This window comes from Protopterus annectens, chromosome 16.part0 (genome assembly GCF_019279795.1).
Source record: "Protopterus annectens isolate FY-2018-M chromosome 16.part0, PAN1.0, whole genome shotgun sequence".
NCBI lineage: Eukaryota > Metazoa > Chordata > Ceratodontiformes > Protopteridae > Protopterus > Protopterus annectens.
Genome location: NC_056750.1, coordinates 250,167,445 through 250,191,284, shown reverse-complemented (window position 1 = coordinate 250,191,284; position 23,840 = coordinate 250,167,445). Strand labels below are relative to the sequence as shown.

Sequence of the window (23,840 nt, the reverse complement as noted above, 5' to 3'; positions counted from 1 at the left end):
ATCAGCCTATATCATACCTACCATAAGAGAAGAAAGCTGCTACTTCTACAACCTCCTTAATAAACAAACATATTACAAACATCCCCCAAATTTTTCCCTACAGAACCGGTACTTAAACTATGAGCCACTATCCAGCACCAGGTCTTCACGTTGCTTTATGATGATATCACCAATATCAGGCGGTACTTGCTCTGTCTACCCCTAGCAATGTAATTAGGTTGTGTTACATGGCCAACTTGCTGTACAGACTGCAAAATTGCGTATTTATATTTGTCGTCATGTTGCACAGAAAAATGAATAATATCAGTGGGCTGTACTGCCATAGTACAGGCTCGGCGAAATTGAAGTGGTCATCAGTGGAATCAAACGGTGGGCGGTACAGTCAAAATGCTCTTAGGCGGGGTTTGGGTGGGGCTTGCTACTGCGCATCTGGTGGGTTAATACACTTCAATTTCACCATAGGGTCTTCTGTCAGAGCCATGGGTGTGTACGTGGCACTTAGTTTGTACCTCATTTGTGAAGAAATAGGTGTACACTTGCCGAAATCGTTATGTGCGTTCATCGAATGATTTTATGTGTGTGTTAACAAGTTGCTGATATCGTGATTTTGGTTGTCAGTGTTGTAAACAGCAGGTTTTATTTGGGTAAGGACAGTTGGGCATTACATGTGTACCTGTTTTGCTTTATTCGTTGTGTGTGTATAATGACGCATATTATTTCACATATGTTCATATCATATGAGCCGCAGAGTGCAATGTAGTTTACGTGTAACGTTTTTATTTTCAAAGCGACTGATTTTTTTAGACATTCTTGCAACATCCCCTTGCCTATTAAGTAGTAAGTTCCATCCACCGGATTCCGTCAATGCAGGTCCTCGTGTTTGCCAAGTTAGCCTTTTCAATTCACCGCTCAACTGATGGCCTTCTTCCTCTTAACTGTTCTTAATTTGGGGGACGTCCCTGATTTTGACTCAGATTTTAGCTTTGTCCTTTTTAATCCCTCCGAAAAGTTACTAGTGACTTTTGGAGTTAAGGTGGTGAATTACCCTTAATGAATAAAGAACAAAAATTGAGTTGTTCTTGTTGTTGTGTTTTTTGGCTTTAGGGGTCGCCACAGTGGAACTCCGGTCCGCTAATGATTGGTAGTTGATTTTTACGTGCCGAGTTACCAGCCCTGACGCACAACCTTCAACGATTCAGGCATGTCTCCACGCAGATGAATAAAAATCGAGTGATAATACATATTTTCTGAAGTAAAACAAGTCTAAGTCATATGGTCTAATAAGTGTCCCTGATGTCTTCTGGATTTGTCCCTGATTCTGTTGAAATTTGTCTGGTTGAGATCTATGGCTACCAGAAGCGAATGTGCTTTCTTTTAAAGATTAAATGCAAAGTTTTTTTTTTTAAACCTTTCATATTGTTATCGCAGTGCTTGCACTAGGCTGCTCTCCGCACGTCGGTGGTGAGTAGTGTCCCTTATAGACGCGAATGATTTCAAGTTGAAATTTCTCTTCGAATAACTGTCTCCTTTCCCAGACCCTTTGCTGCACTAGGAACATCTGAGTTGCATGCACAACATCGCCTTGTTAGTAGCTGCAGCTCACACTGAGTATTGCACTCTCTCCTTGTCCGTGTGCTGTCATATCGGTTCAGTTCCCTGATTAAACCCAAGGTAAAAAAAAAAAAAAGTCCCTTTGCTGCCCTCTCTGTGGCAAGCCTGGTGGGCATGAGCATCCAACGGTAGTATAGCAGTTGACTCCGGTATACTGACAACCACTTAAACCTGAAGCAGACAACACAGTATGTGAGAGAGGTAGTGGTATTGTGAAAATTGAGACAGGACTCTTGCAGATTGATAAACCAAATGACAAACAGGTTGACAGCACACCCACATCATTTCTCTCACTAAATAAGTTCTCTACACACAAACTTACATACGCAAAGGTACTCCCAAGCAACTTGCCAAAACATCAGAGGTCTCCTGTATGTTGCTATTAGAAAACACTTGCAAACAAAACCAAGTCAACACCAATTACAACATATGTCACAGTGTCTCTGCAAGCAAGACCCAAAGGCAAATCACCACACATTTAAACATATTGGTCATAGGAAACTCCATCGTGAGACACGCAGATGCTCCCCTCACCAGGTTGGATGAAGAGAGGTTTACAGTCAGGAGCCAGGATTCACCAGATCATGCAGGCTTTCTGGTTATTCAACCACAAGTATCAGTATGACTCAGTAATAGTCCATGCAAGTGAGAATGACCAAAGATATATCTCCCTGGACTGTATGAAGAGAGATATGCTGGACCTGTAAAAGAAAAACTTCAAAGACCTGCACGTTAGGTTCAAGCAAGGCATCCCTTTATTACTTGCAGCAAGGAGACAAAGTATGTAGGTACAAGGTTTGTCTAAATTACTAGTGTTCAATATGTTATTCTTATACAATTCTCTACAAGCCACACAGACAATGTTGCTAAATCACTACTGACGTAGTCGGACACATCTTTCTATATGCTACATAGAAAATGTTACTTCAGACTTTCTGCTGACACAACTAGATTATTGCTGTCTTGCAAAAACATTTGAGAAAAACATCCTGACCTTGGGCCTTATTTAAGACCCCTTTCATTATTTAATTCTTCCATTGTACAGTTCTAATACATGTGTTACATTTTATCTGTATTCAAGGTTCACTTTTAGCTTTAGCACAAGTAATGCTGACTACGGTTAAGTTCTTCAAACACCTATTGTATTATTTATCAATGTTTACTGCAGCTGGTCATTTTCACATGGCATAAGCAGAAATAAATGTCTCTTTATTAAGTTTCCAGTAGCTGGACATAATTTTCATGGCATAAGCAAAATCACAGCTGCGCATACTTTTTCATGACATAAACAGAATTGAAATGTCTCTAGTAGCTGTGCAGATTCATGCAGCATGAACAGAATAAATGTATTAACCCTTTTAAGCCTATAATGCACTAAGCATGCATATTACTATTATGCATTTTTCTAACAGACCTCTCTGAATATGTATCGCAGGCTGGTACGAGCCTCGCATTGAGCAGCATTCTCCCATCACCAAGAATAATATTACAATACAAACAGAAAATGATTGATTTCAATAATTGGTTTAGTTACTGGTGTCATTCCAAGAGGATCCAGTATTTGTCAGCCTGGGACGACATGATGAACAGATCACACTGCTTTGCTAGAGATGGTCTGCACTTGTTGCCGCTAGGCTTTCAAATACTGGCCAAGGCATTAGCAAGGCAGTGCCAAACTGACAGACCCAACATAAAGTTTTCTAATGCCAAGCTGAATGTACTACTGCTCGATGCTAGGAGTCTTAACAAAGAAACTTCAGTTCCTGGAAGTTCTCCTCTCCCTGGAGAATGTGACATTTGTGCTGTTACAGAGACATGGTTCAAGGCTGTGGAACGCACCCCAGCAGTACAAGGCTACAGCAGCTATTACACATTTAGACCACACTCTGAAAAGGGGAAAAAGAAACAAAAAACGGAAGTGTTTCCATTTAAATAAAAAAAAATCACACCTCTAGATTAGTCAAGTAGGGTGACTCGCTTGATCTACTCCATGTCCAGCTAACCAGAGGCAAAATCCCCTACCATAGCATCTTTAGTTGCAGGTCCACAACTGTCAACCACAAAAACAACTCTGCATATCTGAAGATATGTGAATCACTTACCACTCAGCCCAGTACACTACTCATGGGAGAATTTATCTAGCCATCCATAAACTGGGAAACATTTACAACTAGTAACATGGCCCGGTGGTACGGCGGTAGCATTGTTACCTCACAGCAAGAGGTTCTCCTGTTCGGTTCTCGGCATGGCTTGGGAGTGCCTCCTGTGTGGAAGTCTGCATGTCCTCCCCGTGGTTGGGTAGCGTTGGAAAGACATGCATGCATAAATGGGCATGCCTTCGTTGAAGGTTGGGCGTTTTGTAAAAATCTACTGCCAATCGTTAGCAGACCGGAGTTCCACTGTGGCGACCCCTTACCGGGAAAAAGCCGAAAGACAAACAACATGCAGGCTCAGAGATTCCTGGATTTTTTCAGTCAAATACTCTGGAACAGCTGGTCCTCAGCCCTACACCCACTTTGGATGCTGATTTCAGATCTGCTGCCAACTTATGCCCTTTCATTAAAATATTGTAAAAATAAAACTTGTATACAATCTAATTGTTGAGTGCCTTACCAAAAATGACATTGACAGATTTGCAGCATGGCTTCCAACCCAAATATAGTATATTTATACTACTAGGGCAAATGTTGCAAGGGTGTTAGGGAATTTCACCTGCTCTTTTCGAAAGGTATTGTGAAATCTTACGTTGACCTGAACTTCAGCAAACTATACCAGATGGGACCTCTGTTTAATGTCTCAAAGGACAAGACACTGCAGAGTGCAGCACAGTTTGTGCTGCATTGCAATGTCAGTAATTCAGTCGCTTGGTGTGAAATAGAACCCTTCCTGTCTTCCAGCATGAAAGGCAAGTGTATTACTTGTTGTGCCACTGAAGCTGCTAGTTAGTAAGAGAAATGCATTACAAATAGATTCCTCAGTGGTAAGACAGACATCAGTTTGTGTAAAGGACAAGACCAGTATTGTACAGGTAGCAGGTGCCAGAATGTGAAGGTAACCAATAGCATTCTGCAGGTCTCCATGCTGGAATCCCCCCACCACTACCACCACAAACCAAGATCTCTGGCCAGTCAAGTTTGCAGATGACTGCAAACTGGGAGCTACTGTCAAATCACCCTATGACATCCAAGCCCTGAAACAAGAACTTAAACTTGTGAACACCTGTTATGCTAACAACTGGCTTAAATGAAATGCTGAAAAGTGCTGTATTGTTTGGTTTACTCATTGCTGCGGTCTTCCTAGACACAAAACACTTATTTTAAACTATTGATCGTACTATTGTGCTTAACAAAATATCATCCTTAAACTTCTCAGGTGAAGCTACACTATGATTTAAAAGTTATTTTATTGGTAGAATGGTTGTAATTATGTGGTACTAACATGCAATCCATAACCCTATGAATCCTAGGAGAATATCAGGCTAATGACAAAGGGTCTTTTTAAGCCTCTTCATACTTCCCAGAAATGTTAGAAATGTGTTTGTCCCATAAGTATGTAAACTTAGGCATGAGTCAACATTTACAAGCTTCCTTTCTCTAACAGGTGTAGGTGCTAAACCAGAGGGAAATTTGCGATTTCCCCATCCATTGATCCATGTGTTTGAATAAGTGCAGAAGTTTTTGCTTCACATGGATGAGAGAAGGGGCAGCCTCTGAGCCTATACCCATTCATTCAACGTGTCCTGTTTATGTTTAGGCTACGTTTAGGTCCCTGGATCAGGTGTTTCTGGTGCTATTTGTTTTGTGCATGTGCAACAGGTCCATTAAGGCTGGATCAGAGGATGCTTTGTAGATAAGGCACAGGTTGCTTCTCAGTAGTCTGTAAGAGACCAAGTAGAAGGACAGTGCTTTGAGGTGGTTCATGTAGGACTTGTTTTCTATACCATGTATTCTTTTTGTGAGGAATGTTTGTGGTTTATCCAGTTGTTGCATATGCCTGATCAGATACATGCCATATGGTGAATTGTAGTCTAGGATTGGTCTTATTAGGACAGAATACAGCAGAACAATGACATCTTTGGACCTAGATGCCATATCTTTGCTTACAAGTTGTGCAACATGGAATGATTTCTGACTACTGTAGACACATAATGGTCAAAGGCCAAATCACTGTCTACATGCATTTCCAAATCCCTGACTACTTGGTCTAATTCTAGGCGTGTATTAGATTCATAAGTAAGTACTAGGGTAGCTGCACTTGGGGCCATTTTAAACCTAGCCAATAACCCTTTCAAAGGTGAGAATCAAATCTTGTACCTTGTGCCTGTAAGGTAAACACCTTAACTACTATGCCAAACCCTAAATTTGCAAAAAGTGTCCTTCTTACTGAAGGATACTGTTATGCACTTCTTAGCATTGAGTTCAAGACTGTGATTATAGCAGCAGTTGTCTGGCCCTCTTGGAAGATATTTGGGTCTGGGGGAAGAGACAGTGACTGCACGTGGTTTGCATTTGTCTGCAAATTTGGTCAGACAGAGACCTTTGACATTAGCCTTGACTTCAAAGAAGTAGATGCCAAACAGGAGAGGCACCAGCACTGAGCCCCGGGGGATCACTGCTAATGGGTGATCTTTTTGTGGAGGTAGACTCCCCCTCTCTTAACTTCTTTGCTCCTATCTGTAAGCCAGTTGGCTGTCCAGCGGGTGACATAGGGATTTATACCTAATTCAGTGAGCTTGTCTACAGTGTCCAAGTGGGGAATTTTGTCATATGTTTTCTTCACAATATGGTTGGCAGTATGCACAATTTTGCCCTCATCCATTGCTTTGATGACCTTCTTGATGAAGTCCACCAGAATAAGTAGGCATGACCTTCCCTTGACAAAACCAAACTGGGTTGGATCCAGTGTCTGAAGGTTTCTTATGTCATTATATATCATATTTATTGTAATTATTTTCATAGCTTTGCATATGAGATTAGTCAGGCTTATGGGTCAGTAGTTTCCTGGGTCTATGGATGGCCCTCCCTTGTGTGTTGAGGTAACAGTTGCAGTTCTCCATTCACTTAGCACAAAGCCTGTTTTTGGAGGCTATGACTGAATATTGCTTCTAGAGCCCCCCCTGTTACTTTTAGAAATTATTCTAAGGCAGACTTCCTACTATTAGGGTATACCCTAATAGTAGAAGGTTTGCCTTGGAATAATTTGTAAAAGTACCGAGGGGGGGGGGTGTCTCGCAGTGTTTCCCCATGTTGGTGAGGAATAGGTCTAGGATGCTGGCACCCCTAGCAAGAATATGGACCAGGATATTTATGTTTATAAATCCAGGAGTCTCTAGACCTGCGTGTTATGTGTTGTGTATGAATCCTAGCTAATAGTGGGGTAAAGCTGCCCATAAATATAGTGTTGGGTTGAAAGGGGAGTGTCTGCAGTATGTTTAAATATGTGTTATGGGTTTCCTGGATCATAGATGGGGGACCAGTAGCTTGAAAGGATATGGGATTTTGTCTGTGATAATTTGGACATAGGAAAGATCAAGTGCATCCTTTGACCAGCCTTCAGAGTTGTTTGATTTTGACGTAAATTGAAACAACTCCACCTTTTGTCCTTTACTGTGCAGTAACAGGTGTAAGTGTGTGGAAGCCATAATAGCCCTGCACTGCCAACATGCTGCCTGTGACTTTGCTGAGATGCAACCAATGCTTGGGTTACAAAGCATCCTCTGATCCCACAGTAACTGCACAGATCTCTTCATTCTCTGGGTTAAGATCTTCCAATGGAATTTTTTTTTTGTTTAGGTTCATAGCATTGAGCAGTAACACTTTCAGATTTTCTTGGTTTAATTTTGCTCTGTCAGAGGATTTATCAGTTTGGTAATGCCTAAAGAAGGCATCATGGGGTCGATAAGGTTTTAGCCAGTATTGGAAAGCCTAGAGGGGACATGTGCAGACCATCCCTGGCAAAGGTCTGTCGGCCATATAATCCTAGGCTGAAAATATTGTGCTCCTTCAGGTGACACCACATGTTAGGTATGTTATTAAAGTCCATTATCTTCTTTTCATATTGTGGCATCATCCGTGGAAAAGGTAAAATACTGCTCAGTGCTATGCTCATAGTGGCCTGGGACACAATCCAAGAGCTCTAGCATGTATCTCTTCATATAGTCCAGGGAGGTACTTCTAAGATAATTTACTCCCACATGGACTGTGATTCAGTCATGCTTCACAAAAAGACCATCCACTGGCAAAGTCCATCTAGGCTTGATGCTGGGGCTGCCACTTTTTGGCAACTACTTCTCTGAAGTCAAGGACAAATTCAAGGGCTTCTAGCAGACCAGATTTGCAGACAGTTGCAAGCAATTCACAGTCATAGACTCTCTTCCAAAGACACAAATACCCTCTAAGAAGGCCTGACACAGACCAGTAACTAGTGTCAGAGCCATAGGCTAAAACAAAGTGCTAACAAATGCATAATAGAATCCTTTGGAAAGACAGCTACCCATGGAAACTATCACATTGATAATCCACTCCTAAGTGTAGAACCAGTATTAGGGATTTAGAAATATATGTAGACAGTAACCTAGCCTTTGACTATCATGTGTCTATGGTAATAAGGAAATTATTCTATAATACTCAACTTATAAGCAAGAGTATGGCATCTAGTTCAAAGGATGGTATTGCTCCACTGTACTCGACCCTCATCAGACCAGTGATTGTGTACAGTGTCTCCTTTTGTTATGTGCTTGAACAGGCAAGTTCAACAACTGGAGCATCCACAGTAGTTCCTCAACAAAATAATACAGGGTGTCAACAGCATGCTCTATGCTGCTGCCTCAAATCCCTATCCCTATACTCTGTTGCCTATAGACTGCTGAGATGCAACCAATGCTTGGGTTACAAAGCATCCTCAGATCCCACTCTGCTGGACCTGTTGCACATTCACAAAATAAAAAGCATTACCAGATCTAGGGACCTAAACGACCTTTGCAACATAATTCGGATGTGTTGGACAAACAGGTATGTGTCTCAAAGACTACCCCTTTTTCTGGAACAGGCTTTCCTTCCATGAGTTCTTCTCTAACCTAGTTCGAGTAACTTGAGCCAGTAAAAGCAGAATGGTAAATTTACATGTGGTATGGCAGCTATGACTGCAAGCAAGCCTATAAATGCTTGATTACCCATGCCCATGCCTTGCATATATATCTCTTAAAATAAACCTAGGGTATCAAAACTTGCCAGATATATTTTGGAAGCAATGCTGTTCTTAAAAAGACGCCCTGGGGTTGTTAGCCTAGTAGTCACCTGTGGTGCTTGTGGTTTAATGACCTGAGTGAGTGTGTGATATGATGGATCCATGCCCCTGAGAGGTAACTGACCATAACCTACTTGATTAGCCTGTTGAGTGGGACATCGGTGTGCCTCACAATGGAGTCTACTATGACCACAATGTTGGATTCTGTGGTGTTCTGCCTTATGAGCATAGCCTTAGAGATGCTGTGAGTTATGGCTGAATGTACCATAGTGGCTGTTGCTTTGTTACTGTGTTTTTAAGGTTACTAAGGGTATTTATTGTAATTACTGTGTCTGGGAGGTCTTTGAGGTTTTGGATTAGGTAGATTACTTTTAAGAGCCTTAGCTTATGTAGGTCTGTGAGTTTGAACTGTAGTGTATTTGTCTAGTATTGTGTATTGCTATGAATTTCTGGCACCTGTTTGCTATTTGTAGTTGCTTTGTGTGAGAGCTTTGCCTCAAGACAGGGTACAAGTACATTTCTCCCATATTGTATCGGACTGTTTATTAATTATTTGGCTGCCAGAAAACATCAGACAGTTGTTACGTTGTCTCATGACTCCCATTTCAATCAGACTGGCTATAGATACAGTAGGAAAGTCCTGATTCATGGTTTCAGGTATAAATATCGTGGGTTTCAAAAAGTGTGGTATTAAAAGATTTTTGCTATTCTTTGTGTGACCGTTGTAAGGGAGAACAGATTTGCTTGGGTGCTAATTCATTAAGAAGCACAAAATTAGTCCCATTTCACAGAGTGGTGCTTCACATTGCACTTACCTTGTGCTTGTCCAACGACTACATGCTCAGGAACTCTTAGGGGGTATTTTTTTATAGGGACTTTGTCTTTCTAAGCAACTGTGTCCATACAGGGTACTGTTATCTGCCAGTACATGACAGACAACCTAGCCCATTGGCCAGTAGCAGACACACACTTTCTGGTCACTGTGACGACTGTGCCCTGGCCCAGCAATCAAGGAGCCTCAATCCTGACCACTAACACCAGGGAGGTCGTCTCATAGAAGAGAAAATGATAACTAATACACACAGTAAAGTACAATTTCCCTTAAGTGCATACAGAGATCACAGTCAGTCTGGTTGCTCCTTTGCTCACCAGGTCCCCAATAAGACTCCCCACTGGCACAGCTATAGGGTCCAGGTCTAAGCCTAGCTGGGCAAGCTAGAACCTCCAGTTCCCTCTCTGTCCAACCAGTGCTTTGTGTCCCTGCCAAGTAGCTGACACAACACACACACACTTTGAGATAAGTATTTATACAACTTCACAGAATCTCCAGCTGTGCCCCTTTACCCAGACTATACGGTAGTAATTACTGCCACCACCCAGCTAATAATATCAGCTACTAAAAAGCCCTTAAAAGGATGTCCAATTATTACTGTGCAATATTATAATCCATTGGTAGTATGACTAACAGTCAAGACTTATTTTAGAGTGGCCTATTACAATAACCTTTATAAATATGCAATGTACTCTAGAGCTTATCTCTATACAAACCAGCCACAGGTAGAAGGTTTTAAAAATATTTAATAATAAATAATTAAAACACAAGACAAAACTACTACACCACAGCGATATCTAAGAGTTCAGAGATCACACATAAACAAAATAATACAGCAGGACAGGTCTGATTTCAAAGAAAAATACCTAATTAATCTTTACTAGCTTTAACTATTCCTGCAAGAAATCACAGAGCTAGAAACTTACATGTGAGCTTAGGCAGAGTGCTGAGTTAGATGTCCAAAGTCAAAATGCTTCTCAGTCTCTTGTGAGAAATAGTATTTAAACGTTACTAACAAACATGTCTCTAAGGCCCCCCCAGATTACATCATTTTTGACGCTTAGAATTTTCCCAGTATTCATATTGCATCATCTTAACACCTGGTCTGAGTTTGCAAGCCACAAACTGCATTATTTAGCAGTCTAACACCTGCACAGAAACTTACAATAGAAGACATTTCACATGTATATTCTAAAAGAAACCAGAGCAATAAGCACATTCCACATCTAAATTCTGGTCATAGACTTTAGCCTTAAAACAATGGGCATGAATCCTTCATCCAGCCACACTGGAGCCGAATTCTAATATGAAAAGGTCACAACATGCTTCACTGGGCCAGTAGAGTGCAATGTTGTTACATTTTTTTCAGTTCCACATTTCACAGTATTATTACATTCAAGAAAACATGCCTGTATCTTATATTTATTTACAAATGCCAGAATTATATATCAAATTCTATTTGACTAGGCTGGCAGCCTTCGCCCATCTCTCCCCAATCGTCGCAGTCACAAACAGATTCCTAGCTCAGAAGAGACCTGGCTACCTTCTACTGCCACGAGAGAGCTTCCAAAATTCAGAAACTTAAGTTACAACTATTAAAACCAAACAGAAGTGCAGAAACTCACAGTAAAAACTTATGGCAATAATCATTTCATCATCATCATCCCTTTCCACTTTGATTTATAATTTCTGCTTGTGTTAATGTATACTAGTCTTAACTGTGTATCTTTAAGTATCCCTTCAAATCAGGTAATCTTAATCCACCTTATTCTGTGGGGAGAATCAACATGTCTGACTTCCCTCTTCCTCTCCCAGATAAATTCTTTCAACTTGTTTTTAATTGTTGTCTACAACTTCTCCTCTGATTGATAAAATATGCCTAATCTGTATGTAAAGCTGAAGGAGTAAAACACTTTTCACTGCTCGCATCTTGCTATCCATATCAATAATCAAAAATATCCAGCTTCTATCCCTGTCTGTCTAGATACACACACACAGGTATATTTATTTTACATTTGTTAACCGGGAAATTCCGACTGGACCAGGTCCATTTTCAGCGGAGGCCCGGGGAGAAAAGCTCCAGCATCAAGTTATACAAAATACAGTGCATATAGCGTAATAAACAAAGTAGGTTACATCATGTATGTTGAGCATAGTTATATAGCAAGAAAATAAGTAAATATTTCACAAAAACAGGTTACATCTAGCATACTACACAAAACAGGTTACATCATGTATGCTGAGCATAGTAATATAACAGGAAGTTAATAAAACACTCCAGGTAAAGGAGGATATAGGACATAAGATAGGAAGAAAATGTTAGTTATAGATTGAAAGTCGAAGATTTGTTGAGTAAGTTTCTACATTTAAAAGTAGTCTTGCAGATGACCACACTTACAGTGGAGTCAGAGATCCAGCATGTGATCAGGTGGCAGTTTGGGGAGTTAGTAGCAGTGTGGGTAGGGTTATTTGATACAAGGGCATAACCAGGTACTAATAAGATGTGATTTGAGGGAGGTTTTGAATGTGGGTGTGAAGAGGCAGTAGACACAGATAGGGGAAGAGAGTTCCACTTTCTGGCAATGATGTGGGAGTAGAGCACTTTCCCTGCATTGTTGTTAGCCTTGGTGATGGAGAGGAGAGATCTTAGGTGTAGATTTGCAGTGTAGACAGTAAGTAGGTTGGATAATGAGAGGGTTTTATCAGGATATTTGAGAATGTTGTAGGCTGTGCTCAGGTGATGGTAGTTAAGTAGCTGTGGTAGCTCAAGCCATTTTAGTTCCTTTAGTGCAGTTCAGTGATGGGTTCTATAGATTGAGTTAATAGCAAACTTTGCTATTTTATTGTAGCATGATTCTAGTTTGTCAAGGTCACCTTGTCTGATTTGGGTAAAGATTGGTGCTGCGTATAATAGAGTTGAGAGGAGGTGGGTTTGTGCAAGAGTGATTCTTGCTTTTTGTGAGAGATAGGATTTATGCCTGTATAGAGAGCCTAGCTTTTTGTGTACTAGTTTTATGGTATATGAGATGTAAACATCAAAGTGGAGATTGTCTATTTCAATGCCCAGAAGTTTGGTATGTTTAGAATGGGAGATGGTGGTGCCGTCTTTAGATGTTATGGTAAAGGAGGGGGGGTTAGATCTTTTAGGGGTAAATAGTAACAGTTTTGTCTTTTTGGGATTTATAATCAGTTGGATACCTGATATCCATTTTTCTACTGATATAAAGGTATCCTGAGTGAGTGTATGTAGGGTGGTGGGGGATGAGGCGGTGCAGTTCAGGGTTGAATCATCCGCATGTTGTATGAGTGTGGCATGATGTGTAGAGCTGTTGAGGTTATTAGTGAAAATGGAGAATAATAGTGGGCCCAGTATAGAGCCCTGTGTGACTCCTATGGTGGTTGGAAGTTGTGGAGATAGAGTTCCTTTCCACTGGCCTGATTGTTGCCTGTCAGATAGGTAGCTTCTGAACCAGGCTATAGTAGAGGAGGCGAAAGATAGTGATGTTAGTGCGTCTAGTAGAATGGAGTGCGAGACCATATCATATGCTTTCGAGAGGTCGAGGAAAATGGCTGATACATATTTGTTATCGTTTCTGTGAGTGTTTACATGATTAGTGAAGGATAGAAGAGCTGTGGTGGTGCTGTGATGTGGACGGAAGCCGTGTTGTGTGGTAGATAGTATATTGTGTGTGGTGAGAAATGTCATCACTTGCAAGTGTATAAATTTTTCAAGAATTTTGGATAGGGGGCAAAGGATGGCAATAGGTCAGTAGTTGGAGAATTCGCAGGAGTTACCTCCTTTATGGAGAGGGATGATGAGACACTTTCCAGAGTTTGTGTATGTAGGATTCTAGTATTGAGCGGTTGATTAGGATCGAGACAGGATATGATAGGGAGTCACTAGACATTTTTAGGTATGCAGCAGGTATGTTGTCAGCTACCAAGGTGGTTGGTTTTAGTTTTTGGAGGATTTTTTTTATTGTTGAGGTGGGTACTGGTGATAGACTGAAAGAGGTGGTGATGTGGGGTGGTTTGTGTTGTGATTGAGGTAAATTGTTTTTGGTTATTTGACTGGACAGGGCTAAGATGGACTCGGTAAAGTGGCTATTAAATTGAGAAGCCATGTCTAGAGTATTCTTGGTAGAGCTGGGTGCTGTGTTAAACTATATCTTCTAGTGCACTGTATGGGAATTTGATTAACGTTGCATGTGCTCCTCCTACTAGAAAGTGTTCTACTTAATTAATAAGGATATAGTTTTACTGTTAACTTACTATAAATTGAGATTGACTGGTGCATATTTATGCTTACATCTCAAACTGAACCAAATGCATTTTCTCTAACTCAAAGTTTATTAAGGATGTACATACTATGTTTACCATGAACTGAAACTTGAAATCAACCTCTATGTAAGAAGATCGCTAACTACCTAATTGAAAGCATAGGTCATAGGCTTCCTAGACTAGCGCACTATACTAGCCTCATAATTAATCTATGTTTCCTATCTTATCCTAGATAGCCCCTAAAATACCAACCGCGTGGTTCATATACATAAGGCGGTGACGGAGAGGGACTGCTTCTACGGTGCGAATGCACAAGCAGGCTACAAGTTCTACGTTCACAGCCAACTATTCCCCAAGAAATTAGGGTAAAAGGATACCCTGTTAAAAAATTCAGTATTATTGTATAGCGTCTCGCAGGCAGGGACAAAATAGTACCTCTCACCTAATCTGGCAGCCCCTGTCCAAACAACATACAACAAAAAGCTTTCTTAAAACCCACTTATCCCATCCTAAAAGATAGGGCTTGTGTAGCCAAGAAGTTGGACACAATCCTAACCTAATTTGTACTAATAGCAAATAAAACTAGGTACTAAGAACATAGAATTCACAGTTCCATAAAAGCAGAAATTTGTACCTACTGGCAGCTGGACTTTAGGACCCAGCAAACTCCTGACCGGTGTATCCCCGCTCCGCTTCGCCCTCGCTACGTTCGGGCTCGCTCCGCTCCCCACCCTGCCCCCATATCCCACCCGCCCCTGCTATATCCATATTTATTAGTGGTACAGTCCCCTCCCACTCAATCTCTGAACCAATCACAGCCTCCCTGCAGTTAGTATATCTCCACCCATTGTTCTTGATAATTACCAATTAACTACCTGGCCCTCAAAACCCCACACAGAAAATTATACATCCTTCTCTACTACATGGGCAACATAATGAAGTCTATCATCCCACCATTAGTTCTTTGTTTACTGATTCCTTATCTCTTATCACGGTATGAAAACCAATCCCTATCGGGTATTCAATTCCCAAATGGTCACACCTGCAATCATCAAACTCCCCCCTTGAATCTAATCTCTCCTCCTAACTGTCCCACCCTTACATCACGCCCTAAAAGTGTCCATCTCATCCAGCGATACCCTAAAGTAACCATTACAAAACCTGGCCTGAAGATACTAAGTAAACTACTAAGACTCTTAGTTCATCTGAAAGCAAGTCTCGCCAAAGATGGTGATATTCACCCCAACCCTGGCCCATTCAGTGACTTAGACCCCAACAACCCCTTGTTAACTCATAGATCCTCCAGCTCCCTCCTCATCTTCCATCTTAACCTAAGAAGCATAAATAACAAGATACATAATCTACATGCTATGATAGCCACACATCTCCCAGACATCTTATGTCTATCTGAAACATGGCTCAAACCATCCACTAAGGATGAAAAAATTCTTCTGCCTGGCTACAACATACTTAGAGTTGATCGGATAAAGAAAAAAGGTGGTGGAATAGCAGTAATATTTAGAAATACACTGAATATCATTATGAATCCAACCCAACCCCCCAAGGTCTCAAATATGGAACTACTCGCCCTAAAAATATGCCTAAACAACCAAAAGACTATCAATCTAATTGTAGTCTACATCCCACCAGGGAAAAACTTAGAAACAGTGGAGCTAACCCTAAGCTGGCTTACCTCAAACTACCCTCAAGAAACAATTGCACTAGGTGACTTTAACCTTGACTGGTCCCAGTACTCTGACCAGATCAATCCTCTGCCCATTAACCTACATGGCTTCTCCCAAAATATAAAATCCCCCACTAGAGTAGGAAATTCCCATCAAAAAGAAAGTATCATCGACTGGGTACTCACAAATAAAGACACTCCTAATTATACCACAGGGACCCTCCCCAACGATCTTAGTGACCACCTTATCACATTCATCTTAAAACATAAATTGACGTGTACTAACCATCCCATATATAAATTAGTTAGAAACAAGAAGAAATTTGTTCTTGAACAATTCCTTGCAGAACTTAAATCCTGCAACTGGTCCATACTAAAAACACTCCCCATAGACGAGAGTGTTGCATACTTTAACGATACATTCCTAAATATACTTGACTCTCATGCACCTAACTGATCCATCGGAGCCAAAGTCAGGACTGCACCTTGGCTAACCAAGGATACCAAAACCAAAATTAGGCTTAGAGACCAGGCCTGGGTGAAGTGGCGAACCACCAAAGAACCCCTAGATCGCATCAAATTTCAGCAGCTCAGAAACTCTACAAAAACAGATACTACCCGAGACAAAAATAATTATTTCTGTCATCTCCAGGACAAACACCAAAATAACCCAAAGAAGTTTTGGGCAGGCTTCAATAACCTCCTTTACTCGGGGAAATCAACTACCCCTACCCCTGAAAAACTTATAGGTAAAGATCCTGAAGTAATAGCTAACTCGTTCAACTCTTTTTTTCACTGAGACCGTTCAGGCACTAGCCAGTCAGTTACCTACTTCTTCCACCTCCTCAACCAGTCCCTCTGGCAAAAATCTACCTGCCTTTAGTCTTCAACCAATATCCACCTCCTATATTAGAACTTTATTAAAGAAACTCAAACCATCCACCTTATCGGCTGATCGTCTCCCAGCTGAATACCTACAAATAGCATCTGATGTAATAGCATATCCCATCTCAATCCTGATCAATAGAACTATTACTGAGGCCACCATCCCCTCAATCTGGAAAATATCATACGTCATCCCACTCCACAAGGGAGGCGCCTCTACGGAAACATCTAAATTATAGACCCATAGCAATATTGTCGCCCATAGCAAAAATTATGGAAAGGTGTGCTCATAAGCAACTCCTACACCACCTCACCCTAAACAATCTCCTGTCTAATACTCAACATGGGTTTCGCCCTCATCATAGTACTACCACTGCCCTCCTTTCCTTTGTTGATTCAGTAAATAACAAATCGGAACAACAAATTAATAACCTCTGCTCTTTTTCTTGACTTGTCAAAAGCCTTTGACATGGTCAATCACCAACTATTGCTCCACACCCTTAAATCCCTTCACCTCGATAACCTAGCCCTATGCTGGTTTAATGCTTACCTTTCTGGTAGACAACAATCAGTCCAGTGGCAAAACAAACTATCACACCTGCTACCAAATTCCATAGGAGTTCCCCAAGGCTCTATACTTGGTCCCCTGCTTTTCTCCATATTCATAAACGACCTCCAGTCAGTCATCCCTAAAGCCACCTGCATTCAATATGCAGATGACTCCACCCTGATTTGTTCTGATATCTCTCTCCAAACTCTTCAAGTTGTCACCCAACACTGCTTTGCGGCAGTTGAAAAATGGTTTGCTGAACGGAAACTTATTCTAAATCACATCAAAACTAAGCTACTTCTAATCTTCCCAACCTCTGGAATCCCTTCAGGCCAATACCCACCACACTCTAATAATGCGGTCTTTCACGTTCAATCCATCAATGGCACCATTATTGAGCCTGTCACCAACACCAAACTACTAGGTGTTACTATTGATCACAAGCTCAAATTTGATGTTCACATTAGTCATACTATTAAAATAGTAAACAAGAAACTAGGATCCATGTACAGAATTAAAAACTTTCTAACTCCTTCTACCAAACTAACTATAGCACGATCTCACCTTCTTTCCACCCTACTGTATGCCTCCCCGGTCCTATCCTTCCTTAATAAAAATGAGCTCAACAAGCTCTCAGTTGCCTATAACCACATCGCTAAATTTGTTACTGGATCACCCTACCGTACTCATCACTGCGTCAACCTAAAGAAACTTGAATGGTTAGAACTACCTAACCTACTTAAATTCAACCAACTTACAGAAACATTTAAAATAATTAAGGAACCTGAAAAAAACCCCTCTCTGAACAAACTCCTGACCCCGTACTCCAACCTTAATAGCCTCCGGTCGTCTAATAGTGTCTTGGTACAAACCATGAAATCCAATAACTCAGGTGGTGATGCTCTCTATGCCAACTCTATTGGAAAGCTCTGGAACTCCCTTCCCAATAACCTAAGACTAACAACTTCGCTCAGCCATTTTAAAACTAGTCTCAAGTCATTTCTTAAGGCACAATGGCTATGCCCTTGTGACAAACCTGACTAACCTTATAAGCTGCCTACCATATACACACCACCATCTAAAAGGACTCTTCACCTCAAAACTTCTCTTTATCCCTTCTTAACCTATTCCCATATCACCCTATTCCTCTTAGACTGACCCCTCCTTATAACCTTAGAATCAATCTGGAAAGTTGATTTACCCTTCTCCCCCGTGATTAAAGCCCAAACCTCTTTACTTCTTAACCTTCTGTATTTCCTGGTATTTACTCATCATTTACTTGTGGAATCTAATAGAATGTATTTTTAATTAGTCTCTCTGTATCTTGTATACTTCGAATGTTACTTATGTTTAGTTTATCTATTGTTGTTCCTTTCAAATGTGGAGCTTTTCTCCCCGGGTCTCTGCTGAAAAGGGATATGTATCCAGTCAGACTAACCCGGTAAACAAATGTAAAATAAAATAAAAATAAATAAAATAGTGGTTTTGCCTGGCTTTATTAGGGAGTTTATGGCAAACCACAATTTTTGTGGATTATTTGAATATTTGTTTTGGGCACTAAGAAAATAGTTTTGTTTGTTTATTTTCGATTCTGCCTTGGCCTTGTTTCTAAGCTGTTTGTAGTATTGCCTGGAGCTAGGAGTTTTGTCAGTTTTCCAGATTTTCCAGGCTTTATCTCTGGCTTTTAGTAGGGCTGTAGTGTCCCTACTTAGCCAGGGTGCATGTTTGGCTTTAACTCTGATCTTTCTGCTGGGGGCTACGCTGTTGAGGATGTTAGAGAAGGTAGTATTAAAGTAATCCACTGCTTGGTCTACCCAAGTGTTCTTAGTGGTTCCCAGTTGCAGTGGCTTAGGACAGTGTTTAAGTCTTGTGGGGTAAGGTTACAGTCATCCCGTATGAGTTTGTAGACTACTGGTTTGGGGTGATTGGAGTGTTTGTGGAGTAGGAAGGTGGGAAGATGATCACTTCACGTGGGAGACAGCCTACTGTATAGTTTTGTTTGGGATTGTTGGTTAGTGTCCAGGCCAGTATGGATTTTTTTTTTTGTTTTCTTATCTGTTCTAGTTGGTTCTTCAATTAGTTGAGAGAACCCATATAGATTGATATGTGTAGAGGGGCTGCTGGAGTTACAGGCTGCCCAGTCAGTGTTAAGGTCTCCTAGTAGGATTGTTTCATGAGGCAGGTTGTCGCTTGTCCAGTGTAGGATGTTTTCTATTATGTGTGAATTGTTGCCTGGAGGTATGTAGCAGCATATTATATTGATCTTGTTGTTTCTTATGGAAAGGACAGAGAATAGGATTTCAGCATTTTGAAATGTGGGTGGTGTGGTGTGCAGGAGTTGGGAGGTCAAGGGTGTTTTTAAAGAGAATGGCTACTCCTCCTTTCCTGTTTGTTCTATCAGATCTAAGTGTGTTATACCCTGGGGGGAGGAAATCTTCATCTTGGATACTGGGTTTAAGCCAGCTCGCTATAATGGTGAGTGTATCAGGGTTGTAGTGGGCTTTGAATGCATGTAGGTCTGTTAACTTGTTGATGATGCTTCTTATGTTAAGATTTAGGATGAGCAGGTCAGATGTTTGGCTGAGAGGGGTCCTGGATTTGGGTGAATGTCACCAGAGGTTAGCACAATTTGTAGGAGTGTTAGTATGAGCTTCTTAATAATAGTAGTAAGTGAGCTTGGACTGTCTGTGGTTTTCTTAGTGTGGTGTGAGTTATTTTTGGTAGTGAGTAATATGTAGTTGTAAGATTGATGATTGTGGGGCAGATGTAGAAGTGGGTTTGAGAGGGTGAGCTAGTGAGGGTAGTGTGATAGTAGTATTGTGCCATGGTTGGTTTGTTTGTAAGGAAGTTAGGAAGGTTAGTGATAGCAGAGCTACTGTTAGGGATATGAGTGTGGGTAACATAATACTACTTTGAGTGATAAGAACAACTAGAATTCTTGGTTGTGTGTAAGGGCGGAGTTGTGTTGTTTGGGAAATGTGTTGTGTGTTGGATAAGTGTGGGAGGGCGGTAGGATGAGTGGGTTGGGTTAGTGGTTAGGGGATTGGGGTTGGACAACTGGTCAGCTGACAAGAGGTTAGAATAAAAGTAGAGGTAGTGGGGGCGGGTGGAAATTGGGGGCAAGGAGGGGAGCGGAGTGAGCGTAGCGAATGGAGTGGGACCAGCTCGACCTTGACGGTTTTGGAGAAAACAGTCAGTCAACCCCTCGGTATTTGCTAGCTTAGGTTATGGGTTCAGAATATAATCTGCAGGGCTATGTGTGGGAGTGAGAGGGCAGAGTAAAAATACACTATTCAGGTTTTAAGGTTAGGTTTATTTATTGTATTTTAGAATGCTAGGGCCAACTAGTTTAATTACAAGTAAGAACAAAATAGAGGGAGCCAGATTACTATGGGGGACAGATTTAATGTGCCTTTAGACCCAGGTCAGCAGACTACAGTATATAGGCAATTACAATACAGTTTAAGGTATTAACCTTATCCAGTTGTGGTTTGGGCTACAAGAATTGTTTGTGGGAACAGTTTCAGGAAAGCTGACTTCAGGTAGGAGAGTCTTGGTTAGATGTTTAGAGGGGGGTCTACCTAGGAGAAAACATACAGTAGGAGTGAGAAACCTTACTAGCATTTACAGCTAGACACCAAGCAGTCAGACATATAACATTCACTTCATCCAGAGAGTATACGGTAAGTAGTAGCTCTGTATAGCTACAGACATAAATCTGGTTTGTTTTCACGGTAGGGGTGTGAGACCAGACTAAAACAAAGCTAGACCTTGCTTTTTTAGTTCAATATAAGTCTATACAACAGGTTACAGTGCTATATGCATTTCACACTGAACTGATCGAAGGAAGGACACTGAGGAAACTCTGAGCTATAATATATAACATTAAGTATCCTGTTTTTTGTTTATTTTGTTTTGTTATTTATAGCACTTTGTGTACTGTGTATTTTTCTAGCTAGTTTCACTGTGTGTGAGGTATTAACTGGAAATTGTCCACTTTTATTAAGCATCTGTTGGGTTGTTTGTTTCTGATAACTTGTTGCAGTTAAACTCTTTTTTTTTCTAGAGGCTCCTTTAGCTTTTTAAAACTTTCATTTAAAGGCTCACTGCTGCTTTTCAGCTGTGAGAAACATTTCTGCAGTCTGTTTCCCATCCTCCCTCCCTGTTGGTATAGTGTTTTTATAGTTGGTGGCTTTGCAGTTGCCTGCCCCTAGTGTAAATTTGATCGGGGACCCTCCTCCCAGTCTAGTGTCATTACCTCATTCTACCCAGTACAGGGAGAACATTTGAGAAGGCCAATCAGCTTAGTTTTTTCTACTCCTTTCTCTCTTTCCGCTTAAATTTTTTTTTTTTAAATCTGCTTTTACTGTATTTGTGTTTCTTCCTACTTTATTTTGCTTTTGCGTCATCTTAAAAGCACTCAATTGTATTTATTACTGCTTGGTGTAACTCATTCTAAGCCTTTTAGTTTAAGCACTTGGGCTTCAGACCAGTTGTTTTACATTAAGAAGGTTTGTGGTCTGCACTGTAGTGGCAGAACAGGTAGCTTACATCCTTCTAAGTTGGGAACTGCTGATTGAGGGCTCGGTGTCTGTTATTCTAAAAGTGTATTAATTCTGGTTTAAGCACTTGGGCTTCAGGCCAGTTATTTTACATTATGAGGGTTCGTGGTCTGCACTCTTGTGGGAGGAGAGGCTGGACTCTGCCCTTCTGAGCTGGGAATTTCTGGTTAAAGGCTTATAGTGCCTGCATATTTGAACTGCTTCTTACTGAAATTGGTACACCTTGTTTGTTGTAGCATAGTCTAGATCCAGGCCTGTTGAATCTAGCTTTGTTTGTATAACTTGAGCACTAATCCAGGCATTCTTTAAAGTATTCAATTGTATTTATTACTGCTTGGTAGTAACTTGATTAAAGTGTAGCTGTCATTCTAAGTCTTCTGGATTTTGGATTAAGCACATGGGCTTCAGACCAGTTGTTTTACATTAGGAAGGTTTGTGGCCTGCACTGTGGTGGCAGGACAGGTAGCTTACATCCTTCTAAGTTGGGAACTGCTGATTGAGGGCTCAGTGTCCATTATTCTAAAAGTGTATTAGTTCTGGTTTAAGCACTTGGGCTTCAGGCCAGTTATTTTACATTAAGAAGGTTCGTGGTCTGCACTCTTATGGGAGGAGAGCCTGGACTCTGCCCTTCTGAGTTGGGAATTTCCGGTTAAAGGCTTATAGTGCCTGCATATTTGAACTGTTTCTTACTGAAATTGGTACACCTTGTTTGCTGTAGCATAGACTAGATCCAGGCCTGTGAATCTAGCCTTGTTTGTATGCTTGTTGTTTGTTTGCTTGTTATTTCCCTGAAACGCTAATTCCACCTAAAACGCGGCTTTTCAGCGCTTCTGTGGATCCCTAGTGATATCTGCATTGCTTACTGTACTTATTTCCTTGTTTCACTTGAAAGAAAGTTACTGTTTGTCGTTTTTTCATTTAAGTTACCTGTAACACATTGCATTTAAGTTACCTGGCACTTGCTCATTAAAGCAATTATAGAAGTCAACACTAAAAAATTAAAAGCACTATACCCTCACAAACTCCCCTTAAGTACCTTGTTCCCCATTGGCCCTTTTTTTCAATTATAAAGGAATTCCCAATACTATTCTAGCATGTCCAAAGGTCAGTTGTCAATCTCCTCTCCGGTCCAGCTGGTGAATCTGGGAATCTTGAGGCAATGTTACAACTGCCTCATGTACACAGACAACCCTCTCCTCCTCCCAACAAATTCCAACACATGTGAGAGATGCAACCATATAGCCAAACTGGAGGCTAAGCTCTCTCATCTCAGTACTGGCGTAACCGGTCAGGAGGAGAAGGAACCCACACTCACTACAATTCCAGTCTCACATAGACCTACCATGACAGCAAACCAAACACATAAACACACAAAAACATACTCGGAGGCTCTAAATAAAAATCTGCCTAAGCAGTAGAGACTTCCAAAGCAGACACCCAAGCAACCGCTACCCCAAAACAAAACACGTGCAACACGTAGCTCACAAAGCCAGTGTGCCGAACAGTCACAGCCCTTAAGGCTAAACAACACACCTGATACACTTGTAATAGGTGACTCTGTCATCAGGCACACTGACGTCCCGCTCACCAGGCTGAACAAGGAGAAGGTCACGGTGAGCTGCCTGTCGGGCGCTAGGATCCGCCACATAACACAAGCACTCAGGTCACTACAAGGCAAGTACAAATATGACTCGGTCATTGTCCATGCTGGTGTGAATGACCTGAGATGTACCTCCCTGGACTACATGAAAAGAGACACAGAGGAGCTCTCTGAGCATGTAGCCCAGGCCGGTATGACCCTGACCTTGAGTAGCATCTTACCCTCACCAAGAATGATGCCACAATATGAAGACAAGATGATCAATTTCAACAGTTGGCTTAAGTATTGGTGTCATTCAAAGGGGATCCAATGCCTGTCAGCCTGGGATGACATGCTCGACAAGCCACGATGCTTCTCTAGGGACGGCTTGCACCTGTCACCCCTGGGCTTTTGGATATTGGCAAAGGCTCTTGCTACCCCCATAGTGCCTTTTTTAGGCAAGGCTCAAAAGACAAACCCACCTCCATAGGTATCACAAGGGATAAGAAACTAAGAGTAATGCTACTCAACGCCAGAAGTCTAAACCTCAAGATGCACGCACTCAAAACTCTCCTTAGCATGGAGAACATCGATATCTGTGCAGTAACAGA

General features: G+C 41.2%; 1 protein-coding gene across 1 annotated transcript in view; it reads left to right on the top strand.

Annotated features, from left to right (window-relative positions):
- DHRS1 (dehydrogenase/reductase 1) overlaps positions 1–23,840 on the top strand; it is a gene marked incomplete in the record, with an annotated part of 470,204 nt that overhangs the window by 31,208 nt on the left and 415,156 nt on the right.